At 36.1% G+C, this 21,698-nt stretch overlaps 1 protein-coding gene across 1 annotated transcript in view; it reads right to left on the reverse strand.

The window, feature by feature from the left end:
• The window catches only part of LOC145664076 (uncharacterized), a 112,347-nt gene extending 92,358 nt beyond the window's left edge, over nt 1–19,989 (reverse strand). The window contains exon 1 of the mRNA XM_081730415.1: nt 19,832–19,989. The gene's annotated coding sequence lies outside the window, so the exon portion shown is untranslated. The remainder of the gene's footprint in view (nt 1–19,831) is intronic.
• Between the last annotated feature and the right edge of the window lie 1,709 nt (nt 19,990–21,698).

The raw sequence follows: 21,698 nt of genomic DNA on the forward strand, positions 1-21,698 counted from the left end.
ATTTAAATGACACAAATTTAGTTGTTCTTTAAGCAGTATTGTTTTTACACAAGCACAGCTTAGGTATCTGAACAATTACGCCTGTTTGTATTCATAAATATTTGACAGAAACTATTGGATGACTGAGCAAGGGCGACGATCCTGGGGAAACCGAGGGGGCCCGGGCCATTGTGTGGGTTTTCTCAAGTTCTCTTGTTTCCTCCCACTTTTTCTTCCCAATATTTCGTTCATGATCATCGTCGTCTCCCTTAGCCTCCAAGGTATAATTGTGGGTCATAAAACTGAGATTTCATTTCATTTTTTCCTCATCATGAGGGAATTGGGGAACTACGTGAATTAACAAGTAGAGGATCCAGAACGTCAGAAATAGTGACACCTGAGAATTTATGCACTGACCATGTATCGCCCAGTTCAACGTGGTACATCTTGCTAGCCATAGCTCTTTGTGGATCGTAGAGGCAATGAGTTGAATACATCTTTCTATCTGCTATTATTTTCATCAACATTTCAAACCTGTACGATTTTAAAAAAAAAAATAAATAAATAAATAGAAAGAATGAGACTTGTTTGATATCTCGACCTCTGTGTATTGAAATAAAATACTTAACAAGATGACGCAAGAACACATGAGGAATCCCGCGTTGTGTAATTGCTAACCCTCTCGTCTTTTGTGCGAGCGGTTCGGGTTCGATCACAGATAGAGACACTCGGTCGGAAAGGTTTAACAGCTCTCTCAAGCCAGCCATCCTAATTAAGATTTTTTCCTGGATTTACTCAATTCACACCAGCCAAATGCCGGGATGGAACCTAATATAATGGTTTCAGGGAAATTCCTTGCTTCCCCATTTCTGTTTTTCTTCCTAATTTCCTAGGTAGTGTGATCGTCTACGGACGACATCTTTCATACTTGGCGGGATAACAGGTCATACATGCCGAACGCCCAGAAATTAACTCCTATTCCTAATTCTTAGCAGAAGCACATGAATCTATTTGGCCGTGCGGCGAGCATCTGAGCCAGTGATGCATTGTCAATGTATCGGCTGCGTAGTTTATTTTTCCCATGATGTTTTTTTTTTTTTTTTTTTTTTTCCTTTTTTGAGTTCATCACTGCTGTAGACGAATTAAATTTATGGTTTTTAATACTATTTAATGTACTTTGAGATCTGTTTTCATATGGGAAAATTAAGTTTGCATCCATCTGCATGCTTTAGTGTTTGAGCTCATGTTCCTCCTTTTGGTTTTCCAAGAAAGTTAGGATTTAAAATATGTACACGACTGCTTCCATTAAATTTGATTCGGTTCAGCATATCCTTTTGATTTTAAATGCTTATGTGGCGAATATTTAAAACTATTTGTTTTAAGGGTCTTCACTACAGCGAAATTAAACTACCGCTAATTTTAGAGTTTTTTTTTTTTTTTTGTAATATCTTCAAAACAAATAAAAATATTCGAAAAGCAGAAACGTAGTGAACTAGACAATACGATTTTGCATGTGACACCGTTATCACAACTCATCTATCTGCTTTTGTTTTGCAACTGTATATAGATTTTGCATTTTTTGTGGGTTCTCCAAATAGCGCAATACCAAAAGCAGAGAGGTGAATTGTAATAAAGGTATCACATGCAAAATTGTATTGTCTAGTTCACTACGTTTCTGCTTTTCGAATATTGTTATTTGTTTTGAAGATATTGCAGAAAAACTGTAGCACTAATTTCGCTGTAGTGAAGACCCTTAAAACAAATAGTTTTAAATATTCGCCACATAAGCATTTAAAATCAAAAGGATATGCTGAACCGAATCAAATTTAATGGAAGCAGTCGTGTACATACTTGAAATCCTTATGTGCCGAATACTTAAAACAAATAGTTTTAAGTATTCGGCACATAAGGATTTAAAATATATACACGACTGCTTCCATTAAATTTGATTCGGTTCAGCATATCCTTTTGATTTTCTTGGAAAACTGCACATGAAAGAAATCTTAAGTAAATCCAGCCCCTCTGGAGCCCTGCCATGTAATTTACGTAGCTCGAAAACAGAAATTAATTCGCAACTTTTCAGAGCGTACAGATAAATCAAATGTTAAAAGTATGTATGAAATAAGTGTACGTATAATATGACGAATTAGCAATACACAATATTAACGTATGACTACAATATCTACAATAATGCTTCAATGCTCCTAGATAGGCTATATGTAGCCAGCCACTATCGAGACGTGAAAGGTGATATAAATAAATGGTAAGAAAGCCAAATATAATGAAGTTATCGTAGTTGCAATGTGCGATAGTTCGTGCAAAGTACCTTCATAACTTGCACTGCGATGTTTTATGTTACTAGCAGCATGGAAAAAAAATTTGGTAACAAATTTGCAGCAGCTGTTTTGCGATAAGAAGATTCCAGTTAAGGAGCGTTCCACGACTATACTCCAAGGCTAAGGGAATATCTTTCAGGTTATCATCCACGATTGTGCCCTTTACACTAAGGGAGATGATTATTAATACCAGGGGCGTCAGGAAGAGGCATTTGCCCTCCCCTGAGTTTGAGATTTATATAGATTTTATCAATAGAATAGTAGTAAGTCAGTGAAAAACGCGAAAATTTACTTGCATCACGGGGTCTTGTCCCCCCCCAAGCCAAATCTGAAATGACTCTACTGATTAAATCAAGTAATGAAAATGGAAGAATTGGAGGTGTGAGAAAGTGGGAGGAAATAGAAGTACCCCCGAGAAAATCCAAGGAAACGACTATTACCTTACTTGGTTGGGTATCGAATCAGAGACCCCATGCATCAGAGATAAGCAGTCTACCACTGAGCCACCTTGTTTTATAAAAGTGTAATAACCGCTTTTGTAATTGTCGAAGGTTGTTTGCCTTTGCTGTTACTGTGAAGATACATATTTGAAAATGAACGTCCAGATTTAACGTGAAGTTGCAGGAAGGTTTACCGTGGTATAGCGTTTCTTTCAGCAGCAAGGCCATAGGAGATGAAGACCTACAGCTTAACGTAAGATCTAAGAGGGGAGCACGTACGGAGGTCCTCCGGTTCCGGACGCCGCCCCCGAAATCTCCTAACTCAACATGCATTTGTACACTTTCGCAATAAAACTATACATATTTAATAGGGAAATGCTTGATGTAGTATAGCTTAGATCACGAATCTCTGCCGCGAAACTAATTCTTCCTTGGCGTCAATCGCGGCAGAGATTTGTGAGCTAAAGTATATGAAAATTTGATCTTACACTTCATCTGTAGTCTTTCTTATAGAAACAATCTACTTCTAAGATTTTCTGTAGAAGTTTTGTACAGCAAGGTTATCGTCTTTTCGCTCTATTTAATACTACATAGATGTAGTGACTTGTTGTATTACTCTCCCTACCCGCCTCCCAGAATAAAACAAAGCTGGGAACCATCCTAACAAAAATTTCTGGGTGCGTGCCTGGATCCAAATCTTATGAACTCAGGTGGTAACCTCGAGTGTTTATTGTATAGAGGTTATGTGGTAGTACCCTCATAAGTTAAAGTAGAGGTTATACGTTGGTGCCCACACATACGTGCAGTATGACAGCAGTTAGTTTGTAATCAGCTATTGAGCACAAGTTAGCTTATTACTTTATTAGGATAATGCAGCGTTTCCCAACCTTTTTCAACTTGCGGCACACTACAGGTGTAACTTGAATTCTCGCGGCACACCCATATATATATATATATATAATTACCGTGGTATTTTAATGTGATTACTAATTTCCTTCTTACAGAGAAGAAAGCTCGATCACTGATTTTTCCCCGTGCTAAATCATTATACTTATTTTTCATTCTAATTTTAAAATAGAAAACAATAGCAATGAAATATAGGACTCGGGTTTTTAAAAATCCACTTTCTCTTTCGAAAACTGTATCTAACCTCTAACTAAAAGGGAAGATCACTAAATAACGAACAAATAAACAAATCTCCTATACTTTTAAAACACAAATGTAGGTAATTTGTATACATGCTTGCTTTGTTGAATTTATTGAATGATATGTTAAAATTTCAAGTTACGAAATAGTCTGCAATAATAAAGAAGTAATAATGGTCATGACAATGATAAATACGTTTTTCAACATTAAAAATGTACAGAAAAGTAACACAGTATGAAATTTAAAATTGTAGATTTATAGTAGAGGTTCATAGTAATGTGAAATATAAATATACATTTTCCCCTGTCTTGCAATTTGGTTCGTATAGAATTAATAATTTGTTTCGATTTTTTCGCGGCACACCGGTTGGGAAACGCTGGGATAATGCATAGATAGTGTTTATATATATATATATATATATATATATATATATATATATATATATATATATATAAGAAAGTGGATTCCTTTTTGTTACATGATAATACTAATAGGATTATAAACTTTACAGTGCCTAAATTATATTTTTGATTGATCAACAGAAGGAAAATGTAATGATGGTGGAAACTGAAGGAAAACAAAGAAGAGAAACCCTAAGAAGAAGTGAAGGGAGATCTTCGACGGTGATATCAGAAAGAAGAATCTAGATTGTCGAATGAGTGAAAGATAGGCTGACATGGAGGAAGATCATTAAAACCATATGAAAGATGAGAAAAGTTGATAGAATATTATTATTATTATTATTATTACTGTAATATATTTGATGATAACAAATATTTCCCATGGTTCAGGATAAATTATAGGTTGTATATCTCAATTTACTTGCAAAAATCATACTATGGTATTGATACTTCTGGCATATTAAGAACATTCCTTGAACTATTAAGGAAATTCTGAATGCCCAGGAGCTCGATCAATCTAAACTACTTTGCTATCAACATATATTGGTTTGTTAGGACAACAAAATGAGGATATGTTGGTATTTTAATAACAAATTATGAGAAATCTCGAGTAAATAATAACAATTAAAAAACATGCTTAAAAAGATTTTACAATATTTACATCCTTCCTCTGTTCATTCAAATAAAACAATTTTCCTTTCATTATGATCCCAACTATTATAAAATGTACATACCCAATAATGTCTTGTAAAATATCTGCATTCTTTTCTCTGTTGAATCAAATGTTAAGAGAACTTTCTTTCCATATAAATTTTTGTTTTTATTATTCCGTCAACTACTGTATGTTCTAATGACAGATTAAAGGAGCAGTAGAAAATTGTTTTTGAAATAACATGTTTGATACTGCAAGGATGCGATGACGAAAATTTATGATAAAAAAATGTCCACATTGTTACACAACGGTACTATACTTTCGGAAGCTTGAAATCTCCCTTGAAATCCCCCTGACTAGTAGCAGAAATTCTGAGAATTCCGAAACTCTTCTAGAAATTCTGAGAATTCCGTAGCTTTTCTAGAAATTTCAAATTCCCTGACTCTTCCAGGATATCTCGCTCACCTCGCCACCATGTATTTCAAGTAATACAAATGTCCTCATAAGAAAGAGTAACCAAAAACTTCCTGATTTTTTAAAATTTTTAAAGCGATCCTTCTTTTTCTCATTTCATTTTTTTCATCCTTCCTTATTTTTTTCATTTCTGGTGTCGAAGGGGGTGGGGTCCGGACCCCCCGCTTGCCTACGTGCCTGTACATTACAAGTTTTATTACATAGATCCCGTTCGTAACACTAAACATGTCATTTTCGGGTTTATTTATTGCAGGGGCGCACCCAGAGAGAGGTCTACCGGGTCCGGACCGCCCCCAAAAACTTCCTTACCGAACATACCTTTGTAAACTTTTCAATAAAACTACACTTGTTTAAGGGGGAAATGATTGGTGTATGAAAATTTGATATTACACTTCATTTGTACTCTTTTTCTTATAAAAAAAATCTAGTTCTATTTTTCTCTGAAAATATAGATGGAAGTATTTTACGATTATTTATCGTATTTTCGGGTGCAAGTTTATACTCATTCAATACTATATACACGTATTGACTTCTAGTATTGGATTCCTCCCAACAAAAATTTTTGGGAGCGCGCTTGATCCATTATCTTAAGCTAATAGCTACGAAAATAGGTAGCTACATAATTAAAATAACGTTCTATTTGCTTAAAGTACTATGCTATTATCTCCTATCTATGTATTACGGGTTCGATCCTAATAAAGGAGTTTGGTTTACCAAACACTCTTTTATATATTTACTTGCGAGCGGTCCCGGGTTCGATTTCCGGTGGGGGCACTCGGTCGAAAAAGTGTAAAAAAGCTTTATCACGCCAGTTATCCTGAATGAGGTTTTCCTGGGTTTTCCTTATTTCCACCAGGCAAATGCCGGGATGGTACCTAACATATGGGTCCTAGACCGCTTCCTTGCTTCCCAAGTCCTTTCTTTCTCCTCTTTCCCTGGATAGTGTACTCGCCAAGGGACGTTATCCCTCATAACGTGACAGGCTAAATGGCCTTAGATGCCGAAAGCCCAGAACTCTAAATCCTAAATCCTTTATATATTTACTCTTTCTGTCCGCGTATCCGTCCGGGAGAAAAAAAAAACTCAAGAATACTTGCTGGATCACCAGGAATCGAGTTAGTTGACGAACAATGATTCATTCGGTTAATAGGATATGAACAATGAAAAATCGGTTCCCCATGATATTCCTACGGTAATAATTATGGATATCATCCTTGCATGGTAGACTGCCAGCAGTACTGTTGAGATTAGCTGGTTATATAATGCTCAGGATGCATAATACTGATCTGTAGAGACCAGATGTTAGGCAAAATGCCTATTCTTTAATATTAAAGATATGATCAAAAATGACGTTTTAAAGTTTATATGGGGGGTTATAGTTTCAATTTAAGTCAATTTTATTTTGAATATTTTGCCTATTTCGCCCATTTCTACCTAAATGCTTAGCGCGTAACGTTACCTATTTCATGAATTTTCTTCAAAATAAGACTTTATTTGGGAAAAATGTATAATTTAGTATTTCAAGAAAGGATTCTGTCTCTTCCGAGAAATATAAGTGTTGATTTTAGTGATTAGATATCGTAAAAGTTTGGATTGCTATGTGTACTGATAAAGTACTATAAGTACTTTGAACTGCTATGTGTACTGATAAGTGTGTAAAATTTCGATTTTTATGTGTAATAATAAAGATCTGTATAGAATATATTTCCAAATATACATAGAATACATGTCAAGCTTCGTTTTTATATATGCAGTAAAAGATATTAACAAACAAGTATGTTTCTGTATTCTTTAAACATTATTTATGACTTGGACTTATTTTTTAATTGAATTTAGTATTTATCTTTACTATTTCGAGTTACATTTTAGTGCCTATATTAGTGCCTAGTTTTTTAAATTTTAAATGCCTATTTGCCTGCCTAAACATTCGGTCTCTACTGATCTGTCTGTAAAATACAACGCTAAAATGAAACGAAATAATTTTTACTCGTCAAATCTGCTAATACTGTTCTATTTTCAGGCATTCATTCATCTTACTACTTTTTTTTTTTTTTTTTTAAAAAGTGAAGAATGGAAGGTGAGAGGAAATGCAAGAATTCAAACTTAAATTTTCACGTCGCTGAGTTAAGTTGATTTTGAGTTTAACATTCCGTTCAGCAGTGAGGCTATATGAGACAAGAGCTACTGATTCACGTGAAATCCGAACCACATGAGCTCCCGAGGGGAAACGAACCCAGGTCTCCCATGCCAAAAGCGCGTACGCTAACCGCTTAGCGGCCAAGGAGCTCTTTTACTTTTTCACGTCGTATACAATGTGACCTTTGCCTTTGTTCAATATTTAAGAAAGAAATAATTTTCAGAAATAACATGGATATAATGGAAACGGTAGTATGAAATTATCATGACATCTATATTTTTTAGTTTATGTCTGTGTGTGTGTGTGTGTGTGTGGGAGTGGGGTGATTGAAGTTTAAAAATCTTTTCGGAACCCTGTTTATACGAGACATTCAGAACGCAAGGGAAATCAAGTGCAATTATGTAATTATGAGAAAAAGAGACATGCAGTTTGTATGGTACGCTTAATAACTAACTAACTAACTAACTCTATGGCTTATGGAACCCGGAGGTTCAATGCTGTGTTCACAAAAGCTCCCCAACAAGAAAAAAATTAACACTTTTTTAAACATCTGAGAAGAGTTTCAGATTGAGATCTTAGACATGAAATATGTCAAAAATGACCCAAAAAGTGTAGTTCATTCCTTTGTACACTCAACGCGCTATATGATTTAACGTTGTTAGTTATGCTGAATGAATTAACATTTTTACAGTCGACATGGCTGAGAAAAAAGTGTTAAGCATGATTCTCCTGTAATTAAACTGATGCATTTTACGTAAGAGCTCGAACAAGAATGATAAATTCCACTCAGCACATAAGAGTGATAAATTTTCCCGAATATAAGCGGTTGTCGTATAAGACAACAAAATCATATTACTTTTTTTTTTTTAACAACCTTTAACAGATGTTGGATTGAAAATTAGAGTCCCTTTCAACATTGACCCTATATGAGATGTGGTCCAAGGCGTAATCTGAATCACTGCAATGCATTCTAAGTTTTTTCAAAGTTCTCCCACTGAAAATCGAACCCGCGACCTGTGTACCAATGGCATACGTGTTAGCCATTAGACCAGCCGAAAGGGCAACCTATGATAATGTTATAATTTCGAATCAAACAAACGCAGAGTAAGGAGAGTGTGGCTATAGGGTCTTTCGTTTATGTCAAGAAACGATGTGTTTCTTACATTGAGAGGAGAGGTATTGTTAATACCAGTTGGTCTGAAATGTAAAGCTTTTACTCGTGGGTTTCCAACTAACGTCAATTTACGAACTGTCCTTATTGCCCTATGTATTGGATGTTGGGCATCTCTTTGGCCTAATAGACCCCAGAATTCATAATTCCAACATAAATGTTTGTCAAATTTATAGAGAGTTATATTACGTTTCTTGTGTTTACCTTTTGCTATTTCTTCTTGAAACGATTATAGGTGCACAGTTCGGCGGTAACGTGTAACACATTCCCCTCAATTGGGATTGAAAAAAAAAATGGAAATAATAAAGTGCTTACCTGTTTCTTCGAAGAATAAATAAAAACTAAAACCTTTCTCAAAAGTGCAAAATCAACAATAGATTGAAAAGTCACCAGAAGTAGTTCACTAGTTCTTTTATTCGTAACAGGTTGACTGCCAAGGTGATTTGAGGGTACTGATCCCAGGAGGCCATAAATTTCTTCTTACCTTTGGCTCGATTATGGATAGTTATATCACATTTTTGTCGCGATATTCTGTTTCTCCCGAAAATGCACCAATGGGAGTCGAGCACCATATGTGATGCTCATGGTCTCACAGTGATTTGTGACAATGAGCATCATATATGATGCTCAAGAACCTGAATAGGTTAGTAATTTGTGAAATCAAGCATGAGCATCATATATGCTGCTCATGCCCCACAGAGAAATAAGGTGAGCAGCGCATATGATGCTCATGGCAATCTATAAAATAAAGCTTTCCTGTTATTGACACTCAAAGACATTTTCTGTGGTATACGCACGTGGTTTACTAGAGAACGAAAATTATATTAATCATTTAGAAAAGAATAGCATGAAGAAACAGATGAGCACTTTATTATTTCTTCTTTTCTTCTTTTTCGATTCCCAATTGTGGAGAATGTGTTACGTGATTACCACTGGCGTTTTCGATCCCATCTCGCGCCAATTGGGCTTGGTGGTGGACAAACACATGATGCGTGGGTATTCTCGCGATTCTCAAGTTTTCTCCCACTTTCTTCGTTGCACCGTTTTGTTCATTACCATAATCACAGTTTCTCTTAGCCTTGCAGCATTATCGTGGGACGTTAAACTAAAACAAAGAGTTATTATATGAATTATTTTATTGCAAAATAATTATGGCAGAAAATCATACCAACCAGCAACTTTCCAAATATAAGGAAAAATTTGTCTGTGCTTATCACACTGGATCGAATTTTTGGTGCTTCACCGAGTTATAAAATTTTGAATTTGGGGGTTGTAAGGGGGTGGGTTGCTGAAACTATGTTATCAAATTAGGAGTTCCAAACTCGAAATTTATGTCCAACCAACTTCACCAAAAATAACCTTCTTCACCTGATCAACAGTTCTTACCAAATTTTGAGTTTTCAAGCGTTATCCGTACATATTGTACCAATGTAGGTCTAAGTTCTTTCTCGATCCCCGCCAGTATTAACAATGATTTATTGCATCTTTACATTATCTACAATAATGCACGTAATTTTGTTTAAAATATGTCACGAAAAACATAGAAATGTAAGCTCAGGAAGGCATGAAGTGGAGAAATGAAAACAGTTTTCCGGACTCTGTTAGATTGCAAAGAATTTTATGAAACTTTGCTGCTCCCAACTAAAAGGACAAAAACACAAATTATCTATCGTAAAATAAAAGAAGTTGAATTAATGTTACAAAAAAAAAATGGAATTCGTAGCAAATGTAGCGATGGGGAGCAAAAACTTTTTACTTAAGAGTCTTCATCCCGGCGAAATTAAAATACCGTTAGTTTTACAGTAATTATGTGATATCTTCAAATAGGTAAAAGATAATCGAAATGTGGAACAAGAGCGCCCTAGACAATATTATTTTACATGAGAAACCGTCATCACGACTCACTTATCTGCTTTCGATTTCGAGCCATTTTGAAAATCGGCTTTTATTTTCGCGTTTCTAAACAGCTAAAAACGGAAAGCCGCTAGGTGACTTGTGATAACGGTACCTGACGCAAAATAATATTGTCTAGTGCGCTCTTGTTCCATATTTCAATTATCTTTTATCTATTTGAAGATATCACATACCGGTAATTACTGTAAAATTAGCGGTATTTTAATTTCGCCGGGATGAAGACTCTTAAGTGTCCTTACCATATTCAAATAATGTGTAAGGAGACAACGAGACTGGCGATTCCTCCAGATCCAGTTATCACAAGGTGGAGCAACTAGATAAGTGGGGTAGTACAGAAAATAAAGGACTTCCTTGAAAAAAACTTGATCCGTCAGAGGCAGATAGTGTGAACATTCAGAAACTTATTGTTGCGGCAGATACTATTTCATTTTAAGAAACTACATGAAGTTCATGTTACAAAATACTTGTCACCTGCATAACTAAGTTGGAGGTTCAGTACATTTCCAAGCAGAAATAATTGAACATTCCTTAAGACGCAAAAGATAGTTAGCAGAGATCAGCAAAATATAGACTTCAAAGTAGTTTGGCGAGAAACCGCGAAAGTTTGAGATCCAACTAATATGACGGACGTGGATTTTGTCGTGAAAAGAAAGTATATATATATGCTCCCTTAGTGTGAGTGGAGACATTGATTGGTCCTTCGCGCACTATAAAGTACTCCTACCAAACCAAGAAAGTCCCGCATTTTCCAACATTGAGAGATGGTGAATGTTGTCAATCCATGCCTTGATATGTCAACAAATCGAAGGTCAAACTGTGATATTCACTTACATTTCTCGACTTCCAATTAAAGACATTTTCTTTTAAGTGATCAAATATCTAGACATATAGAAAAACACTATGACGTTTAGAAAATTGATTTGCAATGGGCTATTATTAACTTAGTGTAATTATTAACTTAGATTCACCAAATTTTCACCAAAAAATGTAAAAATGAAATGAAATGTTTGAGTTTTACGTCCCACGGTTATACTGGTTAGCCTAAAGGAGACGCTGATTATGAGAAATGAATGAAATGGTGGAATGAAGAAAATGGGAAGAAACGGGAGAACCGAGGAAACCCACGCACATGGTGTTTGTCCACCACAAAGTACCAAAAAATGTTTTCCTCATCTTTCCATCCACCAATTTCAATGCATATTTTCCGCCAAAAATTCCTATCCCTACTGGTCACATAACCATGAGCTAGGCAGTTCGATGGCATTTGCGCATGCTGTATAAATTTCTTTCCAATCAACTGCGCTGCTGTTCGGTTTGCTCTCATTGTCGCCAACAAGACAGTACTGTGTAATGGATAGAGAGAGTGTATCAGGTATACGATGTTTCGAGTTTGATTCCCGGTTGGAAAGCATCGATCGCTCTAAAGTGGTTTAGATTCCACTAATCTTTACCTACACAGCTTCACTACTGACAGGGGCGTACAGCCAAATAAATTGTAAGCAACCAACAAAATACCGTCTGCCACAGCTGCCTGTATAGATACTCGTCTTGCCTGATCTGCTTTGGTCGCTAACTACGTATTAATCGAAGATGTTTCCTGGCTGTTTTCTCCCTAAAAACCATGAACTTGGCTTCTTGGTATCACTTTTATATACTATGTCTAGACCAATGGTCCCAATCTAGGATGTAAAAAACAAGAAACGGGGCGACAATCTACTGACAGAAATAAACTGCATTCATAATTACAAATATTATAATGTTCTAACAAAGAGACGTTAAATTAAATTAGCAGACCCGCACGTCCTGCGCAAGCACGGGACACTATTGTTGTCTGAATAATTGAATATGATACAAAATAAAAAAAAAAATATTTGTGGCTAGCAAAGACGTCCTCGAATCTAAGACGCACCCCGATTTCGCTGGGTTAAATTAAGGAAAAATAGTAATATATCCTGTTTTTACTATTACTAAAGTGCTCTTTGATATTGGTCATTTTCGGTGATTTTTATACTGTACAGTATATCTTTTTTCCCTCCCCATGTTAAGGGGCACGGCATGATAAAAATTATCCCAGGCCCGAATGTCATGTATGTTGAAAATTTGATCAAGATCGGTTGGGTGTTTCAAGAGTTAAGTTCTATTTATTTTTATATATTAATCTCCCCTTCCCCTCCCTCTCTCCTAGGTTCTACTGTCAAAGTAAATATATATATATATATATATATATATATATATATATATATATATATATATATATATATATATATATATATATATATATATATATATATATATATATAAAACTTTCCAGGCCCGAACGTTATCTATGTTGAAATTTTGATCGAGATCGGTCAGCTAGTTCAAGAGTTATTAAGTTTTATTTATTTTTATATCTCTCTCCCCTCCCCTCCTCCTATTTTTAAGTTCTACCGTGAAAGGGATATGATAAAAACCACCCCGGGTCCGAACCTCATCTATGTTGATAATTTGATTAAGATCTGTTCGGTCACAAGGACAGTCACTTTTCCTCCTTTCCCTCCCCTACATTGTGCCGTCAAAGTAAAATGATGAAAACATCCCAGGTCCGAACCTTATCTATGTTGAAAGTTTGATCGAGATCGGTCGATGGTTCAAGAGTTATTAAGTTTTATTCATTTTCATATATTTAACCTCCTCCCCCGTCCCCTAAGTTCTACCATCAAAATGAAATAATAAAAAAAACTTCCCAGATTCGAACTTCGTCTATGTTGAAAATTTGAGTGAGATCGATCGGGTGATTCAAGAGTTATTAACTCATGAACATGGTCACTTTTATTTTTATATTTATTGATTTTTGTATATCTCCCTCTCCTCCCCATCCTCTACGTTGTTTCGTCAAAGTGAAATGGTAAAATCTATCCCAGGCATAAACATAATCTATTGTTGAAAATTTGATCCAGATTGGTCATTTGGTTGAAGAGTTAAGTTTTATTTTTTTTATAATTCCCCCTCCCCTAAGTTCTACCGTCAAAGTGAATAGCTAAAAACACTCCCAGTCCAGAACTGCATCTACGTCAAAAATTTGATCGAGGTCGGTAAAGTGGTTCAAGAGATTAAGAGTCACAAACGTAGTCACTTTCAATCTGGATCTGAAGTTTTTTGTTCACAGTCACCGCTATTACTTATAGATGTTATGCAAACATAAATATACTATTGAGCAAAATCAGTGGTTTCGTCAAAAATAATGCTGGTAAAATAATAATAATAATAATAATAATAATAATAATAATAATAATAATAATAATAATAATAATAATAATAATAATAATAATAATAATAATAATAATAATAATAATAATAATAATAATAATAATACACCACAAGACTATACAGAAGTCTTACTGGAGATAAAAATTTGACGAGATTATTATTATTAGAGAGCGGATTTTAAGGTGCAGCACCTTTCCTAAAAGTGTAGTTGTTATAACAACCAAAGTTCAAAATATGTATTTCCGGGCATAAAACGAACTGAAATGAACGGACTTTGTTGCACCTTTTTCGTGAATGTTGTACCTTTTTTGCTAGATTCATAAAATTTCCCTTTTTGTTACTTCTTTTAGCCTTCAGCACCTTTATTGTCCCCTTTCTCTCTTTTTTTAAAAAAAAATTGGACAGAACAATATCTTTTATTTTCAATCTAGTTTACACATAACATTCCATAAATTTGGACGAAATCTTGACGGATTTGCTAGGGATAAATTTGACCTGAATTTGCGAAACAATTCAGACATAAAAACCTTTGCAATGTCAACTGAACTTCTTGTCCATGCGCTTACAAGATGTGTACCAGTGGTTCCCGTTGATTTTGAGCGAAGTTTCTCCACATCCACAAGGATCTCCTGAGCTCCAAGTAACAGAAACTAACATTTGAAAATAGAGAAATATTGTGCATAATCAAGTATAACCAGTTTCTGAAGACGCAAAAGTGTGTGACGGTTTTTCAAGCCACAGTATTGCTAAATTAAAGTTTTCTTTATTAAAAATATCGAGTTGGTTTTAACAACAATTTTATCACAAAAATGTTGAATGTTGTACAAGTTTGGGATTAAATAAAACAATTCTGCAATTTATGTCGAATGTTTAAAGCCAAGACTTTAACAATATTTGTTGGTGTAATGAATAAAGAATATTCGTGTAATTGTATACTATAGCACTTAATAAAAAATACCCTATTAGCACATTTTTGAATGATTTCTCAGCCCCTTTTATTCCCTTTTTCCTACCACATTTTTGCATGTTTGAGATTCAGTACCACATATGAAATTCCAGAAGGGATCGAACAAACAGAACGTACGACTGAAAGGAAAGTAAAAAATATTCAATCTAGACATTTCTATCAATATGTCTCATAGTTTTTATGTTTTATCATTCTTGTAATATTATTCTTTGTTGATTAACGTTATTTAAATAGTAATTATTCACCATAGATTAATATTTATTCAGCATGTTATGCAATCTGAACAATTTATATTAAATTCTATTCTTTTTTCTCGTACATATCTCGCTTATACATGATCGACATTTCTAACTATTCGTTTCCATCTTAATCGGTATCGCACGTCATCTTCTGCTACCTAATAAAACTATTTTTAAGCAGAGTGCTCACTTATGCTAAGAAGACTCCCTGCTTCGATCTCGGTTATGTAAGTTTTCTGTAGCGAAAACATCGTATCCATGGGGTTTACTGGGTTTGTTTATATTTTGTTTTCGGTGTCAGTTTCTAAAGTGGTGGATCTAGCCCGAGACCCCAGGAACCTGGGTGCCCCGAGCATTTTGAGTTACAAAAATATTCTTCTACTAGTATAGATTCTCGGGACACTTCTAGAATAACATTAATAGTGGTGAGATGTATATTTTAATTCAACATTTATTTTGTTCTAACTTGAATATTAATTACAATTTTTTCTGATATAAAGCACAATGCCTTGTGACTAATCTGATAAGCTACTGTACCAGTAAATGCCTACAATTTATTAATTGCTAATTCGTAATTCACGCTTAAAAGTAACTGGTGAAAGAAATTATTCATTTTTCCTAGTTCCTGTTAAAGAAGTGCGTAAATAGATTTGAAATTAAAATGATTTGCGGGCCGCGGTAGCTCAGTGGTAGAGCGTTCACCTCTGGTGCGTGGGGTTCCTAGTTCAATCCCAGCTCGCGTCAAATTGACTTGTTGTGGATAAAACGCCGTGTGCGTGAGTTTTTCTCGGGGTTATCCCGTTTCGTCACTCTTTATTCATTCCACCAGTTCATTCATTTCTCATCATCACCGTGTCCTTTTAACTTATCCGGCATAACCGTGGGACGTAAAACTGAAAGATTTCATTTCATTTTTTAAAAAATGATTTGCATAAACCCTACCAAAGTCTGGGGTCTAGCTTCCCCCCCCCCCCCGATTTTACCTTCTAGATCCACCGCTGAGTTTCTTATTCCATCAATTCATCCATAGTTATTCATTTGCTTTTTGTTATCCGCCTCATTCAACAACCGGGAATAATCTCAATTAGCGTACGGTACATAGCATAATCGTCGACTGCCAATCAAAAGTAGTCCTACCCATGAGACGAGATTTTTCGTCTCGTCTGAAAAACATGACAAATTTAGTGATTAGAAGTACGGTTTTTAAAATTCGAGACGAGAAATTTCACGAAGCTCACTCATGTCCTACACAGAGAAAAATCCGTTCTCCGGACAGCGGTATATTGTATATACAAATATACGGTATCCTCTTTCTTACTATAGAAATCAGTACGGAGCATATGTTATCCGTATGCTACATAGGCACTGCCCTTAAATTTTACATCATGCCGTTGCAGGATGTCTGACATCTAACAGTTTTCCGTATATCATATGCATATACTTATGTTACCTTCGTCAGCTATATGTTATATACGTCCACATTTGTATGTGAGATCCTGACCGCCTACATTGTTTCATACGGAAAGTACGTATAGATGGAACACTTATACAGAAAGTATTATAAAACATGCGTTTTCAGTTATACGTCTGCTGTACGTTAAGTCCAAAAACTACAGGAATTACGCATGTAACCTATCTTTTTAAGTACGCCACCTACAATTTTTTTTCCTCAGTGTACATCTTAAACAGTCTTTCACTGTTACGTGATTCATAGTATATGAGTCTAAAAAAAATTAAAATGATTGTATATACAAACACAGCGAAGAGTATTTAGCAACTTTTAAAGATATGCACGTGATTACTTATTATTAGTTTAAGTGTTTTTATATCCCCTTCATAAACCTCTCGTGACTTGCGTGCCCGCGTTCGATACCTGGTGTGGGGCCACTCGTTCGAAAAAGTGTAAAACGCTTTTTCAGGCCAGGCCAACCTGACTAAGGTTTTCCTCATTCACACCAGGCAAATGCCGAGGTGGTACCTAACTTATAGGTCCCAGGCGACTTCCTTCCTTCCCCAATCCTTTCTTCCTTTCCTTTCCCCGGATAATGTGCTCGCCGAGGGACGTCATCCCTCAAACGTGACGGGCTAAATGGCCTTAGAAATCTAAATCCTAAGTCCTAAACCTCTGCATTCTGATAGCTCCTAGATGAAATTAAGTAACAAATTAGAGGCATAAATTTTGTATTGTGACAAAAAGTGGTATGAGGCGATTGAGAAATCTTCGAGAATCGAGAGAAGAGGAGAATAACCTCTTTTCTCATCTCGTCTCTTCTCATGGTCAACACTAACAGCGAGAGATCTCCACTAACGGGCTCTTAAGCTCAATCGAACTAAAGCTTAACAATAGAATGCTAGTCCATTTGAATGAAAGCCAAATAACGAAAAACGAGCCAGAATCGAAGCACAGCGGAGCACGAGCCCGAATGTGGCTAGCGAGCAAGAGTGAGCTTATAATAAGCCCATGCCCAAGAAGGACGAGTGTGCAAGAACGAGCAAGCTCGAGCCTCATTGAGAATAACGAGGCTGGGCTCGAGTAGAGTAGGAGCCTGAGATATTGTGCGGTTAATCTTTGAAAATCTTTCAATTTAACGTCCCACGATTATGCCCTTTATCCTAAGGGAGACGGATGATCAAGGCAAGTGAATGATGACGGAAGAATTGGTAGAATGAAATGTAGAAGGAAACGGGAGTACTCCAAGAAAACCCACAGACACGATCTTGTCCACCACAAACTTACTTTGCAGGGGATCGAACCAGCGACCCCATGCAGAGGAGGAAGCGTACTACCACTGATATACCGTACCCCCTGCGTGCAGTTAGTGTTGCTGAGTTTTTATTTCAAAGCGGGACGAGGGACAAGACAAATCTCGTCTCCTTTTCGAGGAGAGACATGAAATTTAACTAATGTCGAGAGTAACACTAGTCTCAAACTAGTCTCACACTTCACCAAAGTCTTAAGTTTCAAACACTGTTTTAATGTAACATGATTCAAAGTATAGAAAAATATGAATTGATAAAGTAATTTTATAAATATAGGGAACAAGCTTACCAACGTTTAAAGACACCCAACTCATTACGCAAGATACAGTAGACTTCATGTTACCCGACCAACACAGTTTCGTTTGAGTTTGCTTTACGTCCGACACTTATGCTGTGTAAACTAAAGGAGATGGTGACGATGTGAAATTAATGAAATGGTAGATTGAAGAAAGTAGAGAAAACTGGAGAATCCCGAGAAAACCCACGCGCGCGATGTTTGTCTACCACAAAGAATATTTTAGGCGCGAACTGGGATCGAATCAAGGACCCACGCACTAGAGGTGAACGCTCTACCAATGAGCCTGTGTGGACCCCCGCATAACACGGGACCGGGTTCTGGTCGGATAAGGAAAAAGTCGATTAAAACGAAAAATTCCATTTCATAGCTTCTGGATTGTATATATTTCTATAATGGTTAAAAAAAAGTTTAGAACAGGCGTAAAGCGGGCTGACGCCGTCCCCAGCTTTCAAAGAATATCTGTGGCGTTCCCCCACTTTTTAAAGAAATTACAATGGGCAAAGATAGGCACGGAGGGACGGCGTTACTTCATGCGTCCCCCTACCTATTTAGATCCACTTTTACTCCTTTTTTAGAGTATTATAATTCAATAAATTTAACATACCGTATCAAAATCAGAAGTTTCCCAGATATGTTGCTTCGTTGATACTTAATTAAACAAAATAGCTACTAAATATTGCAAAAAGCACACTAGATTATCACAAAATCACACATTTACTTACGTTGTATGTGATTGAAGAAAACCACAAAATTGAAAACATATTTATTGAGTCTACAATACTGTATGATGTATGTATGATTACCATTACGGAGCAGCGAGCACAGTTAAAAACGAAAATGAATTTTCTTGGCAAATGGGCGGTTAAGAGAGAGAGATTCCATAGTACTCCAATATTAAATATAGTTTTAATGTTTTTATATTACATCCTTCGTGTGACGCGAAAGGATTCTATTAACTTGTAGATAACATGAAGGAAAAAATGAGATCAAAAATTTTAAACAAAAGTATACAAGATGCAAGGGCGCCGATCCTCTGGGGGACAGGGGGCCCGGGCCTCCCCAAAGCTCGTGTATGCCATCTCATGGTATTTGTGAATATACAATATTTAGCATAATTTGAATGCAAATTTGTCTTAAAATCCTCATATATATGTCGTCTGCATCTGAAGCCCCCCCCAAACTTACAGAGAAATCTGCGCCCTTGACAAGATGAAATCAGGAATTTTCCAAAACGAGACAGTGTTTTTGAGAATCGAGACGAGACGGGAGAAGGAAACCTTATTTCTCGTCTCGTCTCGTTCGGCGGGAAGCCCTAAAAGTAATGTGTTTTGTTTACGTTTTTATTTTATTTAACTTCTTTTAGGACTGATGTTACATGATATGTGAGGTTCGAACAACGTAACAATATTTGTGTTTACAGTTTAAAGTTGGATCCGATTTACTTCAGCTCCTACCAGGAATCGAACTCCAATATTCTGCAGGTAGAAACTAGAACGGTAGCCATTTCACCATATGTACTCTTACAGTTACATAAGTGTATCTTTATTATTTACACGTTGCTGTCCTTGTAAAAGAAAAAAAAAAGTATCTGGAGCAAACACAATACTTGTGTCAATCGAAGGTTAAAGGAAAGAAGAACAATATCTTGAATTTTTGGAAAATACTCACACGAACTCCTGGTTGGATGTTGTATACAGCACGTCCTTCTGGGAGCGGTGTCCTTCACACACTGAACAATCTCAACCAAATGTTTTTTTTTATGACAATCAAATTGGTGGAAGAAGAATCACCTCTCCTGAGGGAGGGTTCCTCCCCTCTCCAAGCATCGTGCCCCACCCACTTAACAAGAACATCTCCTTACCCCTCCAGGAGATCTCTCTCACGCACCGTCCTGTCTCGCAGCGACAACAGGTAAATGAAGAGGGTGTTCTCTCAGCAAGGTTGCCAGACTTTTAAGCTCAAATATTCGTATTGAAACCTAGAAATTATTTTGCCAAACGAAATTTCCTTTTATTATGGTCCCAAAACTGGAAGTTTCCAGTTAGATGATGTGTGGTCCCTACATATGCTTTCATCGCCGTGAGTTGTCGATAATTGAAGAAAACTGGAACAATCGTATAATGATTCTGGGAAATAAACTCTGTGCTATGAAAGAAGTCTAACCCGGTAATCCTAGCTACACATTAGCATATTTCATATCATCGTTATAGTAGTGATTTCAGAAGACCTTCCCCGGAATGAGTGGTGACTTTCAACATACGGTAGGCCTTTGGGGTGGATATGGCGCACCAACGAAGGGTTCACCGAACCCCTCAAAAATTACTAACTCAACGTACATTTGTACACTTTCTCAATGAAAATATACTTGCTTAACAGGGAAATGATTAATGTAGTATGAAAATTTGATCTTACACTTCATCTGTACTCTTATAAAAACAATCTAGTTCTAACATTTATTTCTGAAAATATAGGTGGAAGTATTTTACAATATTTATCGTTTTTTTTTCAGATACAATAGCTACTACATAGACATATTGGCTTGTACTATTCGACCTCCCAAAGCTTTGATCGATCCCAACAAAAATTTCTGGGTGCGCGCCTGGACGAGGGTGATACGGGTTCAATTCCAGGCGGGAGCTCTTGTGGTTCGAATCCCACAGGTCCAGTGTTCGAAGTGGGAAAAAACAGAGGCGGTATGTTTTATAACTATTTTGACCCGACATACCAGCTATCTAAATCTTGAAATACAATGAGGGTATGTTGCCTAAGAAATCGCATTGCTATCTACACAATGACTCAAAACCATGGGAGAACTTTTTCGTTGATACGGGCGAGGGATTATGGAGAGATTGTGTCCCCCGGTATAACTTTCTGAGAAATATAAAAATGTATAATCTTATCTTGTATTATAGAGAATTATACACGAAAATGCTCTAAAATCGAGTTTTTATATTAACAATTTGTAAATGGTTTCCTTATGTATGTAAACATACAATTTATAAATGGTAAATTTATTTGTAGACACGGCATTTTAAAAGCAAAAAGTAGGAGAAAGAAAACAAAAACATTGGTATTGCCAACTTAGAAATTATTTCTATATAATAAACTAGCAGCGTTCACCCCGCTTCGCTGCGGTCACCCCGGAACGCAATAAACTTTGTTACTTAGATAATTTTTACTTTTTCGCTTTCAAGTGATATGATAAAAACCATAGAAGATTGCAGTAAATGTTAACATTATATCGCCTGTCATTTATGTTAACCCGCCCCGCTTCGCTGCGGTCACCCCCGAACGCAATAAACTTTGTTACTTAGATAATTTTTACTTTTTCGCTTTCAAGTGATATGATAAAAACCATTATAACGCCTGTCATTTATGTTAACCCGCCGAGTGACACGGTCATGCGGGTTGCATATAAATACGTTTATTTTTATACCTATGATGAACTAACAAAGGATTTGTACGTAATGGACACCTGAATGGTCAATTATCTCAAGACACTGGTAATTGAAAATTAAAGTGATATGATAAAAAC

Source organism: Thermobia domestica, chromosome 11, assembly GCF_964235325.1.
Source record: "Thermobia domestica chromosome 11, izTheDome1.hap1.1, whole genome shotgun sequence".
In the NCBI taxonomy this organism is placed as follows: Eukaryota; Metazoa; Arthropoda; class Insecta; order Zygentoma; family Lepismatidae; genus Thermobia; species Thermobia domestica.